This window comes from Oncorhynchus clarkii, chromosome 13 (assembly GCF_045791955.1).
Source record: "Oncorhynchus clarkii lewisi isolate Uvic-CL-2024 chromosome 13, UVic_Ocla_1.0, whole genome shotgun sequence".
Classification (NCBI taxonomy): Eukaryota; Metazoa; Chordata; class Actinopteri; order Salmoniformes; family Salmonidae; genus Oncorhynchus; species Oncorhynchus clarkii.
Genome location: NC_092159.1, coordinates 18800569 through 18815696, shown reverse-complemented (window position 1 = coordinate 18815696; position 15128 = coordinate 18800569). Strand labels below are relative to the sequence as shown.

At 41.7% G+C, this 15128-nt stretch overlaps 1 pseudogene; it reads right to left on the bottom strand.

The window, feature by feature from the left end:
- Positions 1 to 15128, bottom strand: part of LOC139423511 (VPS10 domain-containing receptor SorCS3-like) — a 391895-nt pseudogene that overhangs the window by 267899 nt on the left and 108868 nt on the right.

The following is a 15128-nucleotide window of genomic DNA, read 5'->3' as shown; positions in this document are numbered from 1 at the left end:
GTGTCTCTTTTAAGTCTGTGTCTCTGTGGATGTGTGTGTGTGTGATGTGAGTCAATTGGACAGGCTCCCTAAACTGTGTCTGTTGTAAAAAAAAATATTCCAATTGGAAATCTGTGGCTGCATCGTGCTAAAAGCATCACCTGCACTCTCTTTCCCCTGTAAATGACCTCAAAATGTACAAAACCATGGAGAAAAAAAACACCAGCATAATATATGACATAAAAAATATCAAAGTACACTGATTGAAAGTGTCGTGGTGACCAGAGACAACATTTAAATGGAACTTTCACTAATTGACAAAGCCTCCCTGTTCAAACCCAGAGACAAGGGGGAAATTCAAACACTTCACCGCAAGGAGCTGGATAATCCTTTTAGACAGCGTGTTATATTTGTATCTATTATTTACTTGACATTTGGCTGGCTTGTTCACACAACAGTAGTAGGCCTGATTACCAACATTGACGAGACAGCCTACAGGGAGGAGGTGAGGGCCCTGGGAGTGTGGTGCCAGGAAAATAACCTCTCACCCAATGTCAACAAAACAAAGTAGCTGATCGTGAATTTCAGGAAACAGCAGAGGAAGCACCCCTCTATCCACATCGATGGGACTGCAATGGAGAAAGTGGAAAGCTTCAAGTTACTCGGCGTACACATCACTGACAATATGAAATGGTCCACCCACACAGACCGTGTGGTAAAGAAGGTGCAACAGCGCCTCTACAACCTCAGGAGGCTGAAGAAATTTGTCTTGTCACCTAAAACCCTCACAAACATTTACAGATGAACAATTGAAAGCATCCTGTTGGGCTGTGGGCCAACTGCACCACCCACTACCACAGGGCTCTCCAGAGGATGGTGTGGTCTGCCCAATGCATCACCGGGGTCAAACTGCCTACCCTCCAGGACACCTACAACACCTGATGTCACAGGAAGGACAAGAAAGATCATCAAGAACAACAACCACCCGAGCCACTGCCTGTTCACCCCACTATCATCCAGAAGGCGAGGTCAGTACAGGTGCATCAAAGCTGGGACCGAGAGACTGAAAAACATTGCTTCTATCTCAAGGCCATCAGAATGTTAAATAGCCATCACTAGCACATTAGAAGCTGCTACCCTATATACATAGAGTTGAAATCAGTGGCCACTTTAACCTATGTGTGGTCTTAAGGGTAAAAAATGACCCACCGCTATGTTTAACTTGAAATTAGATTACTTTTCCTAGAGTGACCCCAACATTAGAAAAAGTGAAACATCACCTCTGTTCATATTTCCATAAAAGCTGTACACCACCAGGGTACAAAGATTGTTTTAGGGTCATTTTTGACCCAGCAGTTATAAAATCATTTACACACACACACACACACACACACACACACACACACACACACACACACACACACACACACACACACACACACACACACACACACACACACACACACACACAGCTAATGATTGAACTCAGAAAAAAACTAACCGCATACATGACTCAAGTTCACGGACAAAATAAAAACAATTTCAGACAAAATAAAAATGTCCTAAAGGGGGAATGCAGTCAGGGGCTATACAGGTGCTGCAGATGACAGTCCCCCCAGTCCTCTCTTTGCTGAAGCCATGAGCGCATGTTTCAGTGTCCAACAGGTTATAGATCAGATTTTTTCAGATGTCCAGGAGGAACAAGAGGACAATGATTTAGAAGAGGAGGAGGTATCTGAAGAAGTAGATGGGGAAGAATACAACCCAGAGAACGATGCATCATCTTCAGATGATGAAATCCAAGCTGAAAGAGAGACATTTTTGTCAAAGAACAGCAAAATAACATGGTCCTTGTCACCATATGACAACCAGGGCAGGATGGCAGCACAAAATGTCATAACGATGACCCCAGGTCACACAAGACATGCAGTTGCCCATGCCCAGGACATCGCCTCAACATTCTACATGTTCATCACACCAGCCATTGAAAAAATCTGGACAGAACAAATTTGGGGGGTTTCCATTAACTGGAAAAGGATGGATGAGATTGACCTGTGTGCCTACATAGAGTTACTAATCTTACAGGGTCCCGAGGTGAGGCTACAAGTAGTCTCTGGGATGCAGAGAGATGAATGGTGATTTTCCGTGCCACTATGCTACTGAAAGTCTTTCACACTTTCTCAAGAATGCTACGATTTGATAACCGCGAGTCAAGACCTGCAAGAAGTGTGAGAGACAAACTGTCGGCCATAAGAGAGATCTGAGAGAAGAGGATGGAGCGTCTGCCATACCTCTACAGCCCTGGCCCAGAAGAAACGGTGGATGAGCAACTGGTTCCATTCAGAAGTACATTTTTATTTTCATATCTGTAATGTAAGTGATTTTCAATGTTAATGTTATTATGTATTGCTGTAATATCATTGGTTTATGTGATTGTTTTACATTCTCCCAACCAATTGTGCTATTTTGTTAGTTTTTTTGCATTTTTTTTACTTATTGTGTACATTATGTGGCTGCTACTTTCTCTTATGACCGAAAATAACTTCTTGACATCAGAAAAGCAATTACTCACCATGGACAGGAATAAACTTTTTCAGTTAACTTCTCTAGGGTAGGGAGCAGAATTTGGAATTTTGGATGAAAAGCATGCCCAAATTAAACTGCCTTCTACTCAGGCCCAGAAGTTAGGATATGCATAGAATTAGTAGATTTGGATAGAAAACACTCTAAAGTTTCCAAAACTGTTAAAATAATGTCTGTGAGTATAACAGAACTGATATGGCAGGCGAAAACCCAAGGAAAATCCAACCAGGAAATACTATTATTATGAAAGGCTGTTTTTCCATTGAAAGTCTATCCACCATACAAAGACTTAAGACCCAGCTCACGGTCTCTATGGCTTCCCCGACATGTGACCAGTCTTTAGGCATTGTTTCAGGCTTTTACTCTGAAAAATTAGGTAGATACAGCACTTTCAATCAGTGGCTAGTGGAAATTTCCATTCATCAGCCATGCGCCTGATCGGGAACTCGCCTTTCTTGTTTCTCCTTTCCTATTGACGAAGCTTTTGTCCGGTTAAAATATTATTGATTATTTATGACAAAAACAACCGGAGGATTGATTTTTAACATCATTTGGCATGTTTCTACTAACTTTTATTGTACTTTTTGGGGATTTTCTTCTGGACTGCGCCTAAAGCATTTGGATTACTGGACAAAACGCACAAACAAAAAGGAGGTATTTGGTCATAAAGAGGGATATTATCGAAGAAAACAAACATTTATTGTCTAACATGGAGACCTGGGAGTGCCACCAGATGAAGATCATCAAAGGTAAGTGATTCATTTTAATGCTATTTCTGACTTTTGTGACCCTCGACTTGGCTGGAAAATGGCTATATGGGTTTCTGTGGCTAGGTGCAGACCTAACATAATCGCAAAGTGTGCTTTCTCCGTAAAGCATTTTTGAAATCTGACACAGCGGTTGCATTAAGGAGAAGTTTATCTTTATCATTTATCAATGTTTATGATGAGTATTTATGTAATTTGATGTGGCTCTCTGCACTTTCACAGGATGTTTGTTTAAGACAATGCATTTCTGACCATAACGCGCCAATGAAAACTGAGATTTTTGGATATAAATATGAATTTTATCGAACAAAACATACGTTTACTGTGTAACATGAAATCCCATGAGTGCCATCTGATGAAGATCATCAAAGGTTAGTGATTCATTTTATCTCTATTTCTGCTTTTGTGACTCCTTTCTTTGGCTAGAAAAATGGCTGTATGGTTTTCTGTGACTAGCTGCTGACCTAACATAATCGCATGGTGTACTTTCGCAGTAAAGCCTTTTTGAAAACGGTTACGGTGGTTGGATTTACAAGAAGTTTATCTTTAAAATGGTGGATAATACTTGTATGTTTGAGAAATTGTAATTATGGGATTTCTGTTGTTTTGAATTTGGTGCCCTGCAATTTCACCGGCTGTTGTCGAGGTGGGACGCTAACCTCTTGTACCAGAGAGGTTAAATGCAGTATTTCTTCATTGTGAAGAGTGAAAACACAGATATTCATGATGAATGATAGGTTGTTTTTTCATGCAAAATAGATTTGGGTTTTAAAATTCAATTAAGCTGCTTTATTTTAGTAGTTCAGTGAAGGCGGGTCATTTTTTACCCTTTTTACCCTCGTTTCTGAAAGAAAGCACATTTTTTGTCTATTAAAATAACATCAAATTGATCAGAAATACAGTCTAGACATTGTTAATGTTGTGAATTACTATTGTCTCGCAAAACACCAGTCTCAATGTCAACTGTGAAGAGGCGACTCCGGGATGCTGGCATTCTAGGCAGAGTTCTTCTGTCCACTGTCAGTGTTCTTTTGCCCATCTTAATCTTTTATTTTTATACTATTTAATGAAGCTGCCAGTTGAAGAGTTGTGAGGCGTCTGTTTCTCAAACTAGACACTAATTGTTCTCTTGCTCAGTTGTGCATCAGGGCCTCCCACTCCTCTTTCTATTCTGGTTAGTGCCAGTTTGCGCTATTCTGTGAAGGGAGTAGTACACAGTGTTGTACGAGATCTTCAGTTTCTTGGTAATTTCTCTTATGGAATAGCCTTCATTTCTCAGAATAAGAATAGACTGGCGAGTTTCCGAAGGAAGTCCTTGTTTCTGGCCATTTTGAGCCTATAATCGAACCGACAAATGCTGATGCTCCAGATTCTCAACTAGTCTAAAGAAGGCCAGTTTTATTGCTTCTTTAATCAGAACAACAGTTTCCAGCAGTGCTAACATAATTGTAAAAGGGTTTTCTAATGATCAATTAGCCTTTTAAATGATCAACTTGGAATAGCTAACACAACGTGCCATTGGAACGCAGGAGTGATGGTTGCTGATAATGGGCCTCTGTACGCCTTTGTAGATATTCCATAAAAAAATCTGCTGTTCCTAGCTACAATAGTCATTTACAACATTAACAATGTCTACACTGTATTTCTGATGAACTTGATGTTATTTTAAATCAACAAAAAAATAGTTTTTCTTTCTAAAACAAGGACATTTCTAAGTGACCCAAAACCTTTGAATGGTAGTGTATATACTATATTCTATTCTACTGTATCTTATTCTATGCCGCTCTGACATTGCTCGCCCAAATATTTATATATTCTTAATTCCGTTCCTTTACTTTAGATTTGTGTGCATTGTGTGTTTGCATTGTGTGATTGCATCATATTCTGCCCCACCGTGAGAGCAGTGTGTTTGCCTGTTACTGCTAATGAGGTGTGTGTGTGTCTCTCTCTTGCTCTCTCTCTGTGTGTGAGAGAGAGCTAATGTGTGTGTTAAGACACTCCCTGCTCTGCCTCTACAGTATCTGCAGCAGTTGTCAGTTGCTCCAGCTGCCACTGCGACCAAATCCTCCCACTTATTACGCCCCTACCCTGCGAGCAAGCACAACTAACTCCCAGCCTCCCTGCAGCACATTGGAACGCAATGCAATTGGGATCTTTATTTGCAACAATGCATTAGCACAACGGGGCTCCAGTCCCGAAACAAACACAACAATTACAAAAGGCAAAAACGATTTCTCTCTCTCGGTCTCTCTGTCTTGCTCTCTCGCTCATTATTCGCTATCTGTTTTGCTTCTTTTCAAGCGCAGCAGAGTGTGAAAGCACAGGAGGGTTGGCTGTGTATGGGGGAAGGCTACTGGGGGTATATTTCACGCCATTATACCCAGAAAATGTAAAACTATGAATAAGCCGAATAAAGAAAGGCAGAATAAATTGGAAGAAAAGGGATTACAGTGATAGCTACTGTGTGGAACTGTAATGGCTCACAAGCCTTTGCCAAAATGGCACTCGGAATAGCACTTAGGTCTTCGGTGGCGTCGATGTCACTCAGGCTTTTGTTGGTATCCGTTGTTCACACTCTCTGGACACTTCTAGTTCTCTATTGAGGTGCCCTGGGATCGCTAGCTAATCTGCATGAGACTGATGATGGCCTACTGGCTAAATGTCAAGCTTTGTGTCCGTGGCTCCGTGTGTGACTCAGAGGCATGCATAATGCATAATAGGGTAAGCATCATGGTCTGGACAACAGTGCTGGTTGACAATGCAGGTTTTTGTTAGTTCAGGTCCAGACACAGTAGGACTGTGTAATGTACTCTTGTTCAGGTGAATGTCAACACACAAAGGATGGTATAAATGGTGTGATGTCAGTGCTGTCGTGCTGATGGTGTGTCATACCTGGGTTCAAATCGTTTTCGCTTTCTTTAAAATGCTTTGAGTGTTTGATTGAGCCTGCCTGGAGAGCTACATGGACTGATTTGCACATTTGGGACTATTCCATTGGTTCTGGTTGGTGTACACATGACATACTATAAGGCAGCTAATGTACAGTAAATCTGGTTGGTGTACACATGACATACTATAAGGTGTTGATGATCTAGTTACATGAGAAACGAGACCAAGATGAGACTCTGGACAAGGCGGATACGGTACAGTAAAGGCCGTTTATTCAAGCGTAATGATATCTGGCAAAACGTGCTGCACGGCCCCCATTCGTCCAGCTCTTAGGGAACTATCGGAAGAAGAGACCTAAAAACATATTGTGCAGTTCATTTTATGCATTGAAATGACGTAGGTAGATTCTGGTAGTCCTGGCTTCCGGTAGGTTGCTTGTAGGTGATAGACAGTCCTCTCCAGCCTGGTGTCAGTATCCCATTGGTTCTCGACAGAGTTCTTTGTCTTTGGAGCCCCTCCCGAAGGGTTTTGAGTGTGTGCGTGTATTTATGGGTTTCAGTGTGTACGTTATCTTAGTCAGCCACCAGTGCGGGGGGATTCCAGTGCAGTTAGTATATACAGAAAACAGAGAGAGGGGGAGGGTATAACACAGAGTGCAAGCCAAAATTGCATGGTTAGGCCACAGGCAGACAACAGTCAGTGAATGTGTTATTACATGTGTTAATATGTTATTACAAAGGCAGCTAATGTACAGTAAATCTGGTTGGTGTACACATGACATGCTATAAGGTCACTTTGTGATAATGAAAACTTGACGTGTGACACTGCAGATCCCATCCCTCTCTTAAAACATCAAACTTTCTTCCACCTCCCTCTCTCCTTTCTTTTCGTTTTGTGAACACATCAAATATTTAGGCCCATTTGCTCTCCCCAAGAAATACTGCCATCTCGGGCTTCATTAATATAAATTAGAGTCTGAATTCAATGGGACCGAAGGATTTTCCGAAATGCATGAGACCCAATGCCATGAAGAGTTTTCACCTCCATTAGTCTCCCGTGATAGTTGCTTTGAATTATTTTGGGACTGAAATTATTAGAAGATACATTTCACAAACTTGTCTTAATGAAATAAATGCATCTTTATTTCCTCAGCTCATCACACTGTAATATGACAGCTGGGCCCGGGAGAGACCTCGTGGGAGAGACACTTCTTATCTGCAGTGCAGGGGGAAAGCACCGCCGCACCGAGCAGAGCACTACCACACTTCTTCCACCTGAATTTAATGTGAGATGGTTGAACAGTGTCTAGGGAGTGAGGGGAGCGAGGCAAGGCCCTGGCCCTAGAACGAGGCTACTCTGAGTCTCACTCTATAACAGGGTCTCCAGGGGTGCCTCTCTCTCTTAGGTCTTTATCTCTTACTCTGTCTCTCAGCTCGGGGCTTGGGTCCTGTAGCTGTGTGTGGGTGATGGCATGTTTCAACCTTTCAGGAGTTGGTGTATATGGGATGACATAACAGTGAAATCGTTTCAGGCGTATGCCTGGAGAAATATCCATGCCGAACATAGGAAACATCCATATTTTACTCAGTAACAGGCCTACAGTGAGTGAGTTTTACACCACATGTTAGTACTACTTTTACAACCATGCAGAACAATACAAAGCACATTGTTTTACATTCCATGGCTTAAGGTAAAAATCAATGCAACTCATAACAGTAATGTATGCAAAAGGCGTCCATTTGGGCTCCTAGGCCCAGAATAATGATATACAAAAAGGAAGCCATTTTGGCTTTTGGCCCAGCCCTACCTCATCCAGATGCACTAGGAAGGTGACGTTGGTGTGCATGTCGGCAGTAAGCTTGCCCTCTCTGGTGGAGAGAGAAAGGCCTTTTGGAGCCCTGTTGGGACACATCTGCTTCCTGGGTGTGTACATGTCCTTGACTTCCTTGATGCTGTTGTTGGACACCACTTTTCGGTACCTTAAGAAGATACCATATGAATTAGTTAGTACATGTTCAGTATGGTTTACTGAGGTTATGGCTTCATGACACTACTAGTTAATCTGACCATATGACATTCTCCCAATCTTCTTCTGGATCATCCAAATGCTCTCTAGCAAACTTCAGACGGGCCTGGACATGTACTGGCTTAAGCAGGGAGACATGTCTGGCACTGCAGGATTTGAGTCCCTGGCGGCGTAGTGTGTTACTGATGGTAGGCTTTGTTACTTTGGTTCCAGCTCTCTGCAGGTCATTCACTAGGTCCCCCCATGTGGTTCTGGGATTTTTGCTCACCATTCTTGTGATCATTTTGACCCCACGGGGTGAGATCTTGCGTGGAGCCCCAGATCGAGGGAGATTGTCAGTGGTCTTGTATGTCTTCCATTTCCTAATAATTGCTCCCACAGTTGATTTCTTCAAACCAAGCTGCTTACCTATTGCAGATTCAGTCTTCCCAGCCTGGTGCAGGTCTACAATTTTGTTTCTGGTGTCCTTTGACAGCTCTTTGGTCTTGGCCATAGTGGAGTTTGGAGTGTGACTGTTTGAGGTTGTGGACAAATTTCTTTCATACTGATAACAAGTTCAAAAAGGTGCCATTAATACAGGTAACGAGTGGAGGACAGAGGAGCCTCTTAAAGAAGAAGTTACAGGTCTGTGATAGCCAGAAATCTTGCTTGTTTGTAGGTGACCAAATACTTATTTTCCACCATAATTTGCAAATAAATTCATTAAAAATCCTACAATGTGATTTTCTGGATTTTTTTTTCTCATTTCGTCTGTCATAGTTGAAGTGTACCTATGATGAAAATTACATGCCTCTCATCTTTTTAAGTGGGAGAACTTACACAATTGGTGGCTGACAAAATACTTTTTTGCCCCACTGTATATAACACTTGATATATTATGTTGATTATAAGTGAGGAGAGATTAGTATTAATATGTAACTTAAACAACCTAGGAGTCTGCACAACTATAATGTACTAAGCTGGACACCATACATTTGTTTGACTTAATGGAAAGAAATTGAATCAATACATTACCAAAGCTGTGATTCAGTGGTGCTGTAATGTCCTTAACTGGACACTGTACCCTCATTGGACTCCCTTGGTCCCTTATAACTATTATCCCGACCAACCATAACACCATAACTTCACTTGACAGCCTGTCAATAAATTGGGGGAGGTTCCTAATCACACTGAGGCCAGACCAGACCATAGGGAGTCCTAGACGGACCTCAGGCTATGATGCGTCCTGTTAGTTCAGGCTAGGTAATTAATTGATAAAACATTGACAGCGTCATTATTATAATGAGCACTTACCTAACCTGCTTTGCCCAGATGTAAATTACTTTGTGATTGGGAGGAAGTTAACGTCCCCCGGTGGAATTCAGCCATCCCTGACCTGGCTGCCTGTGTTGACATGGAGTCTCCCAGGGCTCAGTCTTCCTACCTCTGCTGATCTGGAGCATTTGTCAACTGCAGCCCAATCAATATATAATAATGATGCGTTGCAATGCAATAAATATCTATTATATGTATTGTGCTGAGCGATAGGAAAGAGAAGCTGTAACCTATAACACAGTAATACTGTTCGTCCTTTGGCTCAAAATCCTATCAAATCGTATTTATTACATGCGTCGTAAACAGCAGGTGTAGACTAACAGTGAAATGCTTAATTACAGGCTCTTTCCAAGTAATGATAATGTAACAGTATAAGTTTAAACCGTCCCCTCGCCCATACCCGGGCACGAACCAGGGACCCTCTGCACACATCAACAGTCACCCTCGAAGCATCGTTACCCATCGCTCCACAAAAGCCGCGGCCCTTGCAGAGCAAGGGGAACTACTACTTCAAGGTCTCAGAGCAAGTGACGTCACCGATTGAAACGCTATTTAGCGCGCACCGCTAACTAAGCTAGCCGTCACATCCGTTACAATAACTTGGCTATATACACGGGTTCCAGTACCGAGTTGACGTGCAGATGTATGAGGTAATTGAGGTAGAAATGTACATATACATTAGGTACAGGTAAAGTGTTGATATTGATCACATTCTGTATGTGATTTGTTATAGTGATTATGGTTTTGAACGGCGTAGAGAAGGGAACTGTCTACCAGCGTTCTGGTTCAACCCAGCTGTTGTATCAAGGAGCTGCAGCCAAGGACAGAAGGACCTCATCAGCACAGGGTGAGTTGCACATAGGGACAAAGTTTCTAAGTTGTCTATTCTAATTGAAGGCAACCCTTCTGTATATTTCTGCTCAATGAAAGGTAAAATATTTTTCTGTTTCATTTTGTCATAATATGGTCCATGTTAAAAATCCTGAATATGTATCACACATTTCAAAAGAGAAGTACAAAAACACATAAAGCTTACAGTGGCTACAGTGTCTCTCTGTATAGGTTGGTCAATGCTTCGTCATCTTCCCATCATCCCACTGTAATGAAACACTGTCAGGGTGTCACACCCTCTGGCACGGCTCCTAGTGTGAATAGTGATATTGTCTATTTAGGCCTGGTCATTCACCAGACAGTAGATCTATACTGAGTGACATAGTGTACTACTGAGAGCTACAAAGCACAATCAGGAGTCCTAGGACACAGATTAGGACGCCTCAGGACGGTGGAAGTCTGAGGAGAACGGTTCATCCTTCATTTATGCATCCTCCTCCCCAAGCTTAAAAGTCAAGTTTTGCCTAGGAGTTAGTAAGCATTTTGGAGTTTTGTCAATGTTTACCGACAACTACTGTATGTCTTGTGTCAGACATTAACTTTCAGGGTTAAACGTAATATTTTCTTAAGTAGTTACTAAGCATTTTTAAGTTTAGTCAAAGAATAGCAAGTCTTGTTCACTAGCTCTGTCACTTCCACAATCACTTTGAAGTTAAAACACTTTGAAGTTGATGTGAGCAATACCTTAGCCTTGTTAAACAAAAATGTACATTTTTGGGAAAAACTCAACTCGTCGTGTTTGGAAGACAAAGAATGCTGAGTTGCATCCAAAGAACACCATACCCACTGTGAAGCATGGGGGTGGAAACATCATGCTTTGGGGCTGTTTTTCTGCAAAGGGACCAGGATGACTGATCCGTGTAAAGGAAAGAATGAATGGGGCCATGTATCGTGAGATTTTGAGTGAAAACCTCCTTCCATCAGCAAGGGCATTGAAGATGAAACGTGACGGGGTCTTTCAGCATGACAATGATCCCAAACACACCACCCGGGCAACGAAGGATTTGCTTCGTAAGAAGCATTTCAAGGTCCTGGAGTGGCCTAGCCAGTCTCCAGATCTCAACCACATAGAAAACCTTTGGAGGGAGTTGAAAGTCCGTGTTGCCCAGCAACAGCCCCAAAACATCACTGCTCTAGAGGAGATCTGCATGGAGGAATGGGCCAAAATACCAGCAACAGTGTGTGAAAACCTTGTGAAGGGTATATAACAAAGTATTGAGAAACTTTTGTTATTGACCAAATACTTATTTTCCACCATAATTTGCAAATAAATTCATTAAGAATCCTTCAATGTGATTTTCTCGATTTTTTTTCTTCTCATTTTGTCTGTCATAGTTGAACTATGATGAAAATTACAGGCCTCTCTCATCTTTTTAAGTGGGAGAACTTGCACAATTGGTGGCTTACTAAATACTTTTTTGCCCCACTGTATATGTATATACACTGAACAAAAACATAAACACAACATGTAAAGTGTTGGTCCCATGTTTCATGAGCTGAAATAAAAGATCCCAGAAAATGTCCATAGACAGAAACAATTATTTCGTCCAAATGTTGTGCACAAAGTTGTTTACATTCCTGTTAGTGAGCATTTCTCCTTTTCCAAGATAATCCATCCATCTGACAGGTGTGGCATATCAAGAAGCTGATTAAACCGCATGATAATTACACAGGTGCACCTTCTGATGTGAACAATAAAATAAATATGGTGATGAGATCCTGAGGCCCATTGTGAGGCCCATTGTGAGGCCCAAGGTATCTGTGACCAACAGATGTATATCTGTACTCCCAGTCATGTGAAATCCATAGACTAGGGCCAAATTAATTTATTTCAATGGACTGATTTCCTCATTTGAACTGTATCTCAGTAAAATCTTTGAAATTGTTGCATGTTGCGTTTACATTTTTGTTCAGTATATAACCTCTGTTTTCAGTCTGGTCACTGTCCAACTTTGGAATCAACCCCTGGACCTTTTGTTCACAGCACAACAGAACAACAGGCCGGTGCATTGTCACCCTGTTATGTAATATGCAATCAGTAAACATTTCAGACCTTGACTTTGTGTACACTTCAAAGTCAATTAAAAGTTGTATTGTTTTTCACTCTGAACATTGAGGTTTCTCAAAGAGTTTATTTAATTTTTTACTTTTTTTGCCTTTCACTGTCTCTATCACCAGCTGTAGAGATAGAGCAAGAGAGCGAGAGAGAGCAAGAGAGCGAGAGAGAGCAAGAGAGCGAGAGAGAGCAAGAGAGCGAGAGAGAGCAAGAGAGCGAGAGAGAGCAAGAGAGCGAGAGAGAGCAAGAGAGCGAGAGAGAGCAAGAGAGCGAGTGAGAGCAAGCGCCAGCACAAGAGCGCGAGAGCGAGAGAGACATGCCATGTAGTCAGGTAGTTTGTGAAATATGTCATATAATATTTTCAGTCCAAAATAATTAAAATAACTATCACAGGAGACTAATGGATTCTAATTAAAACTCATACTGTCTGACCTTACACCGCTGGCATTTACAAATGTATCATTGCTTTTCTCTTCCCTGCCTTTTGAAGATAAAAAAAACAACAACAACCTACGGTCCTATTAACACCCCTCATCTTCTCTACGTTATTATAAACATCGCAAAACAAGCTAAGCAGAGAGACAGACGTTAGGAGCAAATTATCCCTAAAAATATCTGATAATTGTAGCGCTGACACCGAAAATGAAATAAATGAACGGGATCCTAAAATAGTGTAAATTGACTTAAATGGGACAACACACACAAAGCATCGTACAAATGTCTCTATTTTATGGACAATGAAATTTCTGTTGATCTACTCATGTTTAGATTTGTAATAAAAATACATGTTTTCAGGTGTTCTATTTTACTGCAAATGTGAGTAATTTTACTAGTACACTATAATTACCATTCAAAGTCGTGGGCCCGACAGATACACACTCAGCAGAGAGGACTTTGATGTAGTGTTTTCCCAGCATGCAATAGTTTCCTGGTCTGTGTTTCATATAGATCTGTTTCTGGCCCATCAAACATGGCTCGCCCTGTGAAACACATACAGGCTATTAATCTATATAGTAGCCTATTGAGCTTATTGGAACGATCCAAACACTGTAAGTACACTGTATCTACCATGTAAAAACATTTCAGTCAGGGGGAGGGTTTAGTATTTTTTTTATTTAGTCCAGCGGAGGGTCAGGAATTTTGTAGTCAATTAAATGCCAAATTGCTCAGGGTTTGAGAATTAGTTGTTTGTTATATTATCTCGATGTGTGCCCGATGATGCCCCTCATCGCTGATTCTCTGCTCGGTGCGCAATATCAACTGCACCTAGTGTGGTCCCAATAAAATTATCCCTAGCCTATACTACAATGTCTTCAAAATATTCAGACCCCTTGACTTTTTCCAAATTTTGTTACGTTACAGACATTCTAAAATGGATTAGAAAATGCTCAGCAATGTACACACAATACCCCATAATGACAAAGTGAAAACAGTAATTGGAAAATGTTGGTAATTTTATAAAACCTCAAATACAAAACAGCATTCAGACCCTTTGCCAGGAGACTCGAAATCGAGCTCAGGTGCATCCTGTTTCCATTGATCATGCTTGAGATGCTTCACCAACTTGATTGGAGTCCATCTGTGGTAAATTCAATTGATTGGACATTATTTGGAAAGGCTCACACCTGTCTATATAAGATCCCACAGTTGATATAGCATGTCAGAGCAAAAACCTAGCCTTGAGGTCAAAGAAATTGTCCGTGGAGCTCCGAGGCAGGATTTTGTTGAGGCACATTTCCGGGGAAGGGTAGCAAAAAAATTCTGCAGCGTTGAAGATCGCCAAAAACACAGTGGCCTCCATCATTCTTAAATGGAAGAAGTTTGGAACAACCAAGACCCTTCCTAGTGTTGGCCGCCTGGCCAAACTGAGCAATCAGGGGATAGGGCCTTGGTCAGGGAGGTGACCAAGACCCGACAGTCACTGACAGAGCTCTAGAGTTCCTATTTGGAGATGGGAGAACCTTCCAGAGGGAGAACCTTCAAGAAGGACAACCATTTCTGCAGCACTCCACCAATCAGGCCTTTATGGTAGAGTAAGCCATTCCTCAGTAAAAGGCACATGACAGCCCACTTGGAGTTTGCCAAAAGGCATCTAAAGACCCTCAGACCACGAGAAACAAGATTCTCTGGTCTGATGAAACTAATGCCAAGCATGATGTCTGGAGGAAACCTCACACCATGCCTACAATGAAGCATTGTCGTGTCAGCAACATGCTGTGTGGATGTTTTTCAGCGGCAGGCACTGGGAGACCAGTCAGGATCGAGGCAAAGTACAGAGATATCCTTGATGAAAACCTGCTCTAGAGTGCCCATGACCTCAGACTAGTTTGAAGATTCACTTTGCAACAGGACAGCGACACTTAACACACAGACAAGACAACACAAGTGTGGCTTCTGGACAAATCTCTGAATGTCCTTGAGTGGCCCAGCCAGAGCCCGGACTTGAACCCGATCGAACATCTCCGGACAGACCTGAAAATACTGTGCAGCAAAGCTTTGCATCCAACCTGACAGAGCTAGAGAGGATCTGCAGAGAAGAAAATATATTTTTTCTGAAGGGAGGGCCATCCATTTTAATTTCAGAGAGATCTGCTTTTTTTCCAGGTATCGCTCATTATGAATA